Genomic DNA, 11,344 nt, shown 5'->3' with positions numbered 1-11,344 from the left:
GGAAAGTGGGGTGTGGAGGGCCCCCTGTCTCAGGACACAGGGCAGTTGCCACATGGGGCCGTGGCATCGCCACGTACCTGCACTTCCTGCTTCCCAAAGGCGTTGTAAGTCCAGTTGTCAAATGAGAGGTGGCCGGTTTTCATTGGCAGATTATTCATCTGCACGTGAATGATTTATTCAGCTCCACAGGATTGGGCCCACCCCGAAGTGTTGTGGGGGTCCCTCCCAGCGGTATTCAGGGGACCCTGTGGGCCGGGAACCCGCATGCGTCAGCCCATTGGGCTGTCTCTGGCCCGAGAGAGGATTCATGCTTTGACTCGGCGTGGAAGATAGCAGCAAGCAGCCCACCGAGATGTTCCATTTCTGTTTCAGCCACTGGAGCTGGTGACCTCTAATTCAAGGCTCCTTCAGTAGTGGGGTGTCTGGATCCCAAAAGACCACAAGATGTCGTACCACCAGAGACAGATACCTCCGAATTAGGCAAGGGCCTGATTTTCTGACCTGTTTTTTCCCCCATCTGCAAGGAAATGAGCTCACTGCCAGCTAAGAACAGGGGGTGGGGGCTGGAGTAATAGCACAGCAGGTAGGGAGCTTGCCATGCTCACAACCCGGGTTCAATCCCCGGCACCCTATGTGGTCCCCCAAGTACCACCAGGAGTAATTCCTGAGTGCAGAGCCAGGAGTAACCCCTGAGCATCACACCCTTAAAACAAAACAAAGCAAAAGGAAAAGAAGAGGGCATGGGTTCGGGGGATGAGCCGGTACTGGACCTGGAGGCTGTTAAGAAAGAGGCTTCTGGGGGCTGGAGCGATAGCACAGTGGGTAGGGTGTTTGCCTTGCACGTGGCCGACCCGGGTTCAATTCCCAGCATCCGCATCCCATATGGTCCCCTGAGCACCGCCAGGGGTAATTCCTGAGTGCAGAGCCAGGAGTGACCCCTGTGCATTGCCGGGTGTGACCCAAAAAGCAAAAAAATAAAAATTAAAAAAATATTTAAAAAAAAAGAGACTTCTGGGGCCCGGGGTGATAGCACAGCGGGGAGGGCGTTTGCCTTGTATGCAGCTGACTCAGGTTCAATCCCCAGCATCCTATAGGGTCCCCCAAGCACTGCCAGGAGTAATTCCTGAGTGCAGAGCCAGGAGTAACCCCTGAGCATCGCTGGGTATGACCCAAAAATTAAAAAAAAAAAAGAGGTTTTCGGACGCATGAGGTTTGCCGTGTAGATGGGTCATAGGCATCCAGCTAATTCCACTGACTAGTCTTCAAGGCCACTCTGCTTTGCCCCCAGAACTGTCCCCTCTCCAGCTGTCAAAGAAATGCCCTCTGAAAGGCCACAAGGGAGCAAGCCCCTATCTAGGGCCAGACCACCTATTGTAACCTACACAGGGAATAACCCACACCACAGGCCGCCCGCCAGGGGACCAGGAGCAGAGACCCGAGGCACGGGGTGGTGTGCTGCTGGCAGAGGCTCCTTCTCACACACCATCCTCGCGGCCCAGGAGAGTGGGAAGACCTCTGCTCTGTGTGTGGCCGACTCATGTTTAGCCCCCAGCACGGCAGGGTCCCTGGAGCACCGCCATGAGGGATGTCTGGGCACAGAGGCTGGAGGAAGCCTGAGCACCTCAGTGTGACACAGCACAGATGCGTCACTGGTGGCCACGCCCCGTGTTTCACTGCCCGTCCCCTCGTGCCCCCGGTCCCCCTGACACCTCCGGAAAGGCACGGTGTCATCCAGGCCCTTCTCCCCTGCGCTTGGGAAGACGGAGCAATCAGTGCGTCAGGAACGGGGAGGAGGAGACCCTCGATGAAGGAGACCTCGCACCCCCGGACTCAGCTTTTCTCCACCAAGATGATGGGCTTTACTCGGGAGCGCAGGGCCTGGAGAAAATAAGTCTCTCCGGCAAGGAAGGACATGCTCTGTCTTATCTCTCTGAAAGGGCTCAGTGATGCGGTTTTAGACCCTCCCTCTCGGGCCAGCCGATGATCCTGAAGTTTTTCATATATTTTATTTGTTTTTGTTTTGTTTTGTTTTTGCTTTTTGGGTCACACCCGGCGATGCACAGGGATTACTCCTGACTCTGCACTCAGCAATTACCCCTGGTGGTGCTCAGGGGACCATATAGGATGCTGGGAATTGAACCCGGGTCGGCCGCGTGCAAGGCAAACGCCCTACCCGCTGTGCTATCGCTCCAGCCCCCATATATTTTATTTGTGTGTTTGCAGTACCAGGGATTGAATCTGAGGCCTCGGTCATGGGACGTAGACGCTCAGACCTCTGTCCCTGGCCCCAAGCCCTGGCCCAAAAGTTTTGGACCTTCGTATTGGAGAGACAGAACAGCAGGGAGGGCGCTTGCCTGGCTGCAGCTGACCCAAGTTTGATCCCCAGCCCCCCACAGGGCCCCTCGAGTTCTGCCAGGAGGGGTCCCTGAGCACAGAGCCAGGAGTAAGCCCTCATCGCTGCTGGACGTGACCCCCAAACCAACAACCAGAGAGAAAAAAGTATCTGAAGCTTTGGACCCCGCCCCAAGCCCTATTGCACAGCCCGTGTGCCTCGACCCAAGAGGCACAGTTGGCAGACAGCGGAGACAGCCACAGACTCGGTCACGCAGCTCGCGGCGCCACGGCCTGCCCGTCTGGTGGCCGCAGGTGCCCGCCTACCCAGGGCTGTGCGAATCCATCTCCGAAGCAACAAGCCATCGGGCAGAGCCAGCAGTTTCCGGCAGGAGTTCCAAAGCTGCTCCCGAGAAGGGGTCTTGGGAGCTCAAGAGGAGGAGGATGGGGGTGGGCCAGGGGGGCTTTGAGATCCCCACCATGTCCACCTGGGCTCGGGGATCTGTGCTCAGGGATCATCCTCGAGGTGCCCGGGATCAAACCCAGGTGCTAACCCCGTTGCCCTCTCTCTGCCCGAAATCCCCCCTCTGTTGGCTTCTGTGCATCCAGGGTCAGAGGCCGAGCCCGCTGCAGTGGGCCACGGGGGGCAACAGAGCCCGCCTTGGCTGCCAGAGACAACACAATCCCCTGAGGCTCTCAGGGGAGGGACGCCCGAGACCCTCGCAAGGGGGCGCCAGGCCAGGGAGACTTCCCCTGGCAGCAGTTGATGACCAGGGCCTGGGTGTTTGGTCGTGGGCTCACACCCTGGCACACGCTTGGCTGCGACCTTGGCATCCCGTGCCAGGTTGGTGCTTGGCACGCGGGGCGCTGCAGCCCGTCAGACTCGTGGCTTGCTCCCGCAGGCCGGGTACCCGAAGCTGAGTCACCTCCACACCCCAGAGCCTCGTTTTGCTGCTGTCCATCCTCCTAGATACTTCACTGCGCTCGTGGCTCTCGGGGCCTTGGAGCTCGTGTGTCCGGGTGTTTCCGCACAGGGACTGGGGGGCACCACTCACACAACCCCTGACCCAGCTGAGATTTTGACAGAGGGCAAGGAGCTGGCCCCGGGCAGAGCAGAGCTGCCAGCCGGGCCTCCCAGCCCAGGGGCAGAGGTAGGAGGGCTACAGAACAGGAAGTCCAGGGGCCGGAGCGATAGCACAGCGGGTAGGGCGTTTGCCTTGCACGCGGCCGACCCGAGTTCGATCCCTGGCATCCCATATGGTCCCCCAAGCACTTCCAGGAGCAATTCCTGAGTGCAGAGCCAGGAGTAACCCCTGAGCATCGCTGGGTGTGACCCAAAAAGCAAAAAACAAACAAACAAAAAAAAACAGAACAGGAAGTCCACAATTCATCTCTGGGGGCTCAGACTTGGGGCCCCTCCTCGTCCTCAAACATAAGGCTGGGAGAGCCTGGATTTGGCGTTTACAGGCTGAGCACGTGTTTTGCCAGCAGGAGCCTGGGTGCTAATGCTTAGCAGTGCTGGGTCACCCGAGTAGCACCAAGAGTGATCCCCAAGCACCAAACCAGGTTTAAACCCTGAGAGCTGCTGGGTGCTTTGGCCAAGACCAAGAGTCTTTGGTCAACAAGTCCAAGAGTCTTCGTTCTGCTTTTGTTCTGATGTCCTCAGGGGTTACTCCTGGCTCTGTGCTCAGAGACCACTCCTGGCTGGCTCAGGGACCATCGCGGGTGCCAGGGATCAAACCCGGGTCAGCCGCGTGCAAGGCACGTGCCCTGGACCTTTCTCTTTGGACAGCGGGAATGAGAGATCCGGCCCCGCAGTGCCAAGGCCGGTGCTGGGGTCCCGGGACGCGAGCAGTTCCTGCTGGAGCCCCAGTCTGCTGTCAGGGAAAGCTGGTCCTGCCCCGAGGACGGGCTCTCGGCTGAGAACACTGTCTGCACGAATCATCCAGCCAAAGGCCTCTTCTCATGCACTGCCGTCCCCCGGGACAGTAACGAGAGCCCACGAGTGACCGGAACCTCGGCTCATACCAGCAAGGAAAAAACCCAAATCTGATTCTGTACTTTCCTTCCGCCTAAACTGATCAAAATAAACACCGCTTCTCTGGTTACAGAAGGCGTCTCTGCTGGCTGTGGGCACGCACAGAGCATGTGTGTTTCAGGTAACTTGGGGGTTTGGGGTGTTCTAGGAGCTCCAAGGCACTTTCTAGATGATGTAAAAGAATGATGTATGAAGCCGTCTTATGTTTATAAAAGTGGGCTCCCTCAGTATGCCTGTAAGTCACTTCCTTCGGGCAGGGGGGAGGCCCCGGAAGTGCTGGGGACCACCAGAGCTGTACCCAGTTGATGCCCAGGAGAACGTGGAGTGCTGGGACTGAGCCCAGAGCCCTCGTGGGTGCCGGGTTCCACCCCCAATCCTTTGAGCATCTCCATTCCTTGCAGTCTGCTCCTCTGGGGAGCAAACAATGAAGCAGCTGGCGGGATCGCAGGAGGAAGGCGTCCTCCCAGCCAGCGAGCAGAGGGAACGGCGAGGTGAGGGCCAGAGAGATGAGACAGGACTCCCTTGCCTCGCACGCAGCCGACGTTTAATCCCCAGCACGGCCTCAGCTCCCCCAAGCACTCCTGAGCACTGAGCCAGGAGTAGCCCCTGAGTTCCATGGCCTTGGCCTACTCCCGCCAGCCCCTACATACACACCACACACACACACACACACACACACACACACAGAAAGGCCCTGCAAAAACTTATGCGAAATGGAAGGCTTGTGTAGCCAGGAGACGGGAGGACCTGCTCGCTGCAGTTCTTGACCAAAGAGAAAGACGATTCCCGGCAAATGTCTGTAACAGGATCCAGGGCGGCCCGGATTCAGCTGTTAATGCACCAGGAGCCCTAATGTAAGCTTCAGGCCCCCACTTACTTGCTGGGGTTGTTCAGGGTTGAAAATCAAACGATCCATATGAAGAGAAAGAACAGAAAGAACAGAGAATATAAACTCAAGGATGAGGACTAGCACATGGCCCAGGGGCAGGAAGTGCCCACCTTGCAAGCTAACGGTCACATGTTCAAATCCCCATGCATCTAGCACCTGCCCTACCCGGGACCAGGTATGGTTGAGCACCACAAAACCGGGTGCAACCCCTGCCCCCTACCCCAACCCCGCCATGAGCAAACATAATGGAAGATGTGTGAGAGCCAGTCAGGAATTCTAACCCCTGATTAGCACCACAATAACTGTTCCTTAAAATGCAGCGCCCACCAGCATCAAGGAAATGGGTTCTAGCTCCCCCTACTGTCCACCTGCTAACACGACAGTCAGGCAAGCCCCATCCTCCCGACCACAAGGAAGGGGCAGAAAATAACTTATTCACTAAGTAAATTAATAGGAAGTTTCCTCCTGTATGGGAATCCCTGGGTTTGAGCCTGACACTGCAAAGAAATCAAAGAAAATTTCCAATTACTTCCTACTTTGCAAATCTGTCCTGGCACCCACCAATGTATTTATTTCTTTTTGCTTGATTTCTGGGTTTTGTTTTGTTTTGTTTGTTTTTGGTGGGACAAACCCAGCGATGCTGGGTGGACCATGCGGTGCTGGGGACGAAACCACACTCCAGCTCTTTGCACTATCTCGTGGGAAGGGACTGAAAAGCAGGCTATATATATATTTTTTTCTTTTTGGGTCACACCTGGCAATGCACAGGGGTTACTCCTAACTCTGCACTCAGGAATTACTCCTGGCGGTGCTCAGGGACCATATGGGAGGCTGGGACTTGAACCTTGGTTGGCCGTGTGCAAGGCAAACACCCTACCCACTGTGCTATCGCTCCAGCCCTGGGGGAAATTTTTTGGCCCACACCCAGCAATGTTCATTATTCCTGGTGGTAAGGGGGGGTCCAAATGGGATTCGGGGCATCAAACCCAGGTCAGCCATGTGCAAGGCAAACGCCCTACCAACTGTACTGCTCCAGCCCCATAAAATAAAAGTCTTAAAAGCAGCTTTAGGCGGCTGGAGCAATAGCCCAGCGTGTAGGACGCTTGCCTCACACGCGGCTGATCTGGGTTGGAGCTCGGCACCCCAGAGGTTCTGCCGAGCACCACCAGGGGTAACCCCTGACTATTGCCGGGGCAGCCGAAAGACCAAAATATAAAATTTTAAAACGCAAAAATATTTTTTTAATTTTGCGGGTTGTTTTTTTTTTTTTGCTTCCGGGTCCCGAAGCAAGCAGGGGAGAAACGCTGCCCAGGGCTGGAGCGATAGCACAACGGGTAGGGCGTTTGCCTTGCACGAGGCCAACCCAGGTTCGATTCCCAGCATCCCATATAGTTCCCCCCCCCCCCAACACCATCAGGAGTAGTTCCTGAGTGCAGAGCCAGGAGTAATCCCTGTGCATTGCTGGGTGTGACCCAAAAAGCAAAAAAAAAAAGGAAGGAAGGAAGGAAGGAAGGAAGGAAGGAAGGAAGGAAGGAAGGAAGGAAGGAAGGAAGGAAGGAAGGAAGGAAGGAAGGAAGGAAGGAAGGAAGGAAGGAAGGAAGGAAGGAAGGAAGGAAGGAAGGAAGGAAGGAAGGAAGGAAGGAAGGAAGGAAGGAAGGAAGGAAGGAAGGAAGGAAGGAAGAGAAACCCTGCCCAGCCCTTGATGTCATGGTGTGGGTTGGGGGCTCCGGGTCGCACAGCCCTAAGAGTCAGGCCTATACAGCATCCCGCGGGCGGAGCGGCTCTGCGTATTCCCGGGGGTTTGCTCTGACGTCACGATTCGCACTGTCCCGAGCACCATCACTAGGACGCTGCTGTGCAGGTGCAGGCGGTGTAGACGGCAGCGTCCCGGAGCAGACAGTCTCCAGAGAAGCAGAGCATCAGCCTCTGGGCCCGGGGCGCGGCGGGGAGGCAGTGCCTCCTGTGTGCAGCCTGGGTGGGCCGGCACCCCCGCCCCCGCCGCTGCGAGCCCCCCGCCTGGGAGCGGACGGTGCGGGCCGAGCCCCGCGGCGGCGCGGCGTTACCGTTACACAGGGTCGCCATCTAGTGGCCGTAAGGCGATACTACACCACCTGAGAGGGAAGCCAGAAGCGAGGACTTGGGAAAGCAGCCTTTTGGGAGAGAGGGAAAGAGGGAAAGAGGGAAACGGGGGCAGAGACCAACCAAGCGGCAGAAGGAGCCGGCAGAGATGACTAGACCTGCCCTGCCGGGCGCCCCAGCGTTGTAGAACCTTCTTCCCCAGGGAAATTTTTAAATATATATTTTTATTTTGTATTTTATTTTATTTTTTTAAGATGGAGACAAAGAGGCAGTGTTTATTTTTTTATTTTAATTTTTTTTTTTTTTGCTTTTTAGGTCACACCCAGCGATGCTCAGGGGTTACTCCTGGCTTTGTACTCAGGAATTACACCTGGCAGTGCTTGGGGGACCATATGGGATGCCGGGGATCGAACCCGGGTCAGCCACGTGCAAGGCAAACGCCCTACTCGCTGTGCTATCCTACCCGCTGCGCTACCCGCTCCGGCCCCAATAAATTTTTTTTATTTAAAAAATATTCACAGTTGGGGCTGGAGTGATAGCACAGAGGGTAGGGCGTTTGCCTTGCACCCGGCCGACCCGGGTTCGAATCCCAGCATCCCATATGGTCCCCCGAGCACCGCCAGGAGTAATTCCTGAGTGCATGAGCCAGGAGTGACCCCTGTGCATCGCCGGGTGTGACCCAAAAAGAAAAAAAAATATTCACAGCGGGTAGGGCATTTGCCTTGCACGCGGCCAACCCGGGTTCGATTCCCAGCATCCCATATGGTCCCCTGAGCACCGCCAGGGGTAATTCCTGAGTGCAGAGCCAGGAGTGAGCCCTGAGCATCGCTGGGTGACCCAAAAAGCAAAAAAAAAAAAAAAAATTCAAGGGGCCGGAGTGATAGAACAGTGGGTAGGGCATTTACCCTGCACATGGGTGACCTGGGTTCGATCCCCCGCATCCCATATGGTTCCCTGAGCACTGCCAGAAGTAATTCCTGAGTGCAAAGCTAGGAGATTCCCCTGAGCATTGTCAAGTGTTACCCAAAAACCAAAGTAAATAAACATAAAATTTTCTTAAAAATTAAAAGGGGGATGGCGTTGGGTTTTAAAAAAAAATATGAATCTTCTTCCCCAGAGCTCCTGCCACTGTCTGGTGCCCAAGCACAGGTCCACAGACCCACGAGACTCTACATGCCAGACAGGGTCCCTCGGCCACTGCTAGTATTGCTGGCACCAATAGAGATGTTAGATATGACACTATACATATGATAAGGTTAAGGTGCTTGCCTTGCACGTGGCCTTGACCGATTACATGGGTTCGAATTCTGACACTGCATGCAGTCCCCCACGATGACATGTGTAGCATTGCAGTGACAGTTTTACCCCAATGGCAACAACTTCAATGACCCCCCAAAAATCTTGTTTAATAAAAGACGTGCAGGGACTTGTCTGGTCTGAGCAAAGATCTGGATTAAAGAACACGATTTGGAGCCTGGAGAGACAGGACAGCTGGGAAACCCCTGGCACCCCATCTGGTCCCCGAGCCTGCCAGGAGTCATCCCTGAGCATAGGTCCTGGAGGAAGCCCTGAGCACCACCAGGGGTGGCCCCAAAACCAAAAGGGAAAGAAGGCGGTTGAGGCTCAGAGGCTGGACACCCAGGAGAGTGGACACTGGGAATGTCCACGCAGCGCTCTGGGGCAAGTGGCTGTGCAGTGGCTGACCGAGGCCCCCACAGAGAGAGGGCTTTTGTTTCTGGTCGGTCCTGTTGTTGTTAGTTTTGGGGCCACAGTAGCACTGTGTGGGTTTACTCCTGGCTCTGTGCTCATGGATCACTCTTGGCAGTGCTCAGGGAGGATCATATGGGGTGACGGGGATCGAATCCAGATTGGCTGCTGCCGCTCTGCCCGCTGTACTATCGCTCTAGCCCCAAGAAGAGCATTTTTAGGTGAGAGAGAATGGCCGGGAGGACTCCAGCCTCTGATCCTTGTGAAATATCTGGGTCACTGCGGAGGGTCTGCACCATGGGGGCGTCAGTGGCACTTTGGGGACAGGGCCAGCTGGGGGCACCATAGGAGGCACAAAGGAGACAAGGCCCGAGTCCAGCCCTCACCTGAGGGAGCCCCTGGGAGCTTGACTAGGGCTTCTGCTGTTGGCAACGGGACGTAAGGCCCCAAAGGAATGTCGGCAGGGGGCTAGGAGAAACGGCACATCGCATGTGGCTGTGACATTATACTGGTTTGAATTAGTCCCCCATGCTTTGCCAGATGTGACCCTGATCACCACCAGGCATGGCTCAAAAACCAAAAGTGAAAGGAAAAGAAAGATGTGCTCAGGCTGGAGCAATAGCACAGCATTTGCCTTGCACGCAGCCGACCCGGGTTCGATTCCCAGCATCCCATATGATCCCCCGAGCACCGCCAGGAGTAATTCCTGAGTGCAAAGCCCGGAGGTAACCCCTGTGCATCGCCGGGTGTGACCCAAAAAGCAATAAATAAATAAATAAATTAAATTAAATTAAAAAAAAAGAAAGATGTGCTCACTTCGGCAGCACATATACTAAGATTGGGATGATACAGAGAAGATTAGCATGGCCCCTGTGTGAGGATGACACGCAAATTCGTGAAGCGTTCCATATTTTAGAAGTAAATGATGGTTGGAGGGCTCGCTCAGGATAGTAGATGCGTGCTGAAAGTAGACTATGGACCAAACATGATGGCTGCTCGATACTTGTATTGCAAACCGTAACACCCGAAAGGACAGAGAGAGTAAGAGGGAATATGCCTGCCACTGAGGCAGGGGGTAGGGTGGGGTGGAGATGGGGTGGGGGATGCTGGGACCATTGGTGGTGGAGAATGGGCACTGGTACTTGAACATTGGAATGCAATTACGAAAGTTTATAAGTCTGTAACTGCAACTCACAGTGATTCATTAAAATAAAAAGAAAGGGGCTGGAGCGATAGCACAGCGGGTAGGGCCTTTGCCTTGCACGCAGCCAACCCGGGTTCGATTCCCAGCATCCCGTATGGTCCCCTGAGCACCGCCAGGAGTAACTCCTGAGTGCAAAGCCCGGAGGTAACCCCTGTGCATTGCTAGGTGTGACCCAAAAAGCAAAAAATAAAATAAAATAAAAAGAAAAGTTAAACAACAACAACAGGAAAAAAGGGACGTAGGGGAAGACTACTCCAGGGTTCACTACAGAAGAAACCACAAGCTTTTGCAGCCACTCAGGGTCCGGTGGTTGTCCTTGCTCTGGTCCTGTGGGAAAGCTGCCAGGGGCGGCAGGGGAGGGTGGGGGTGTCAGAGAACACGAAGAGCCTTCATGCAGCCGCGTGAACACATGGCCTGTGTCTGCTGGTTTGTGTTGCGTTACCAAGTGCGGCACACATGATGGCTAAGCCACGGGAGTGGATTTTCTCAGGCTGGAGGTCTGACAGCCACCTGGCAAGGCGGGCTCCTTCTAAAGCAACTCCCCAGGCTCACAGCCCCGGCACCCCAACCTCTGCCTTCACACGTGTCTCCCTGTCTGCAGGTGTGTGTCTGATTTTCCCCTTCTGTGATACCAAACTATCAAAAACAGTGACACAGAAAGTTAAGTCCAGGGGCTGGAGCGATAGCACAGTGGGTAGGGCATTTGCCTTGCATGTGGCCGACCCGGGTTCGATCCCCAGCATCCCATATGGTTCCCTGAGCAATGCCAGGAGTGATTCATGAGTGCAAAGCCAGGAGTAACCCCTGAGCATCGCCAGGTGTGACACAAAAAGAAAAAAAAATGTTCTGTCTAAAAAAAATGTTCTGTCTAAAAAAAACGTTCTGTCCACCCAATGATTTTTGGAGCGTTATTTATTCACAGTAGACAAGAGAACAGTGTAAATGCCTGCAGAGAGAACAGAGAGGCAACGTACAAATACCTCGCAGAAACTGCTCAGCTATAAAAAAGAAAAATGAAATAGCTCGACTTCACTCCTGTGGAAAAATCCCAGGTCTGTTTGGCTGGGCCCTTGTGGGGGAAAAGTCAATCTGCCGC

The 11,344-nt window shown here is 54.9% G+C and overlaps 1 non-coding gene across 1 annotated transcript; it reads left to right on the top strand.

Annotated features, from left to right (window-relative positions):
- Positions 1–9,852: 9,852 nt before the first annotated feature.
- Positions 9,853–9,959, top strand: LOC129401317 (U6 spliceosomal RNA). The gene has a single exon (XR_008628248.1). It is a non-coding gene; the product is annotated as a U6 spliceosomal RNA (small nuclear RNA).
- Positions 9,960–11,344: the final 1,385 nt, after the last annotated feature.

The sequence above is a fragment of the Sorex araneus genome, chromosome 1 (genome assembly GCF_027595985.1).
Source record: "Sorex araneus isolate mSorAra2 chromosome 1, mSorAra2.pri, whole genome shotgun sequence".
NCBI classification, from domain to species: domain Eukaryota; kingdom Metazoa; phylum Chordata; class Mammalia; order Eulipotyphla; family Soricidae; genus Sorex; species Sorex araneus.
The sequence above is the reverse complement of the archived record's forward strand: the minus strand, read 5'-3'. Positions and strand labels throughout refer to the sequence as shown.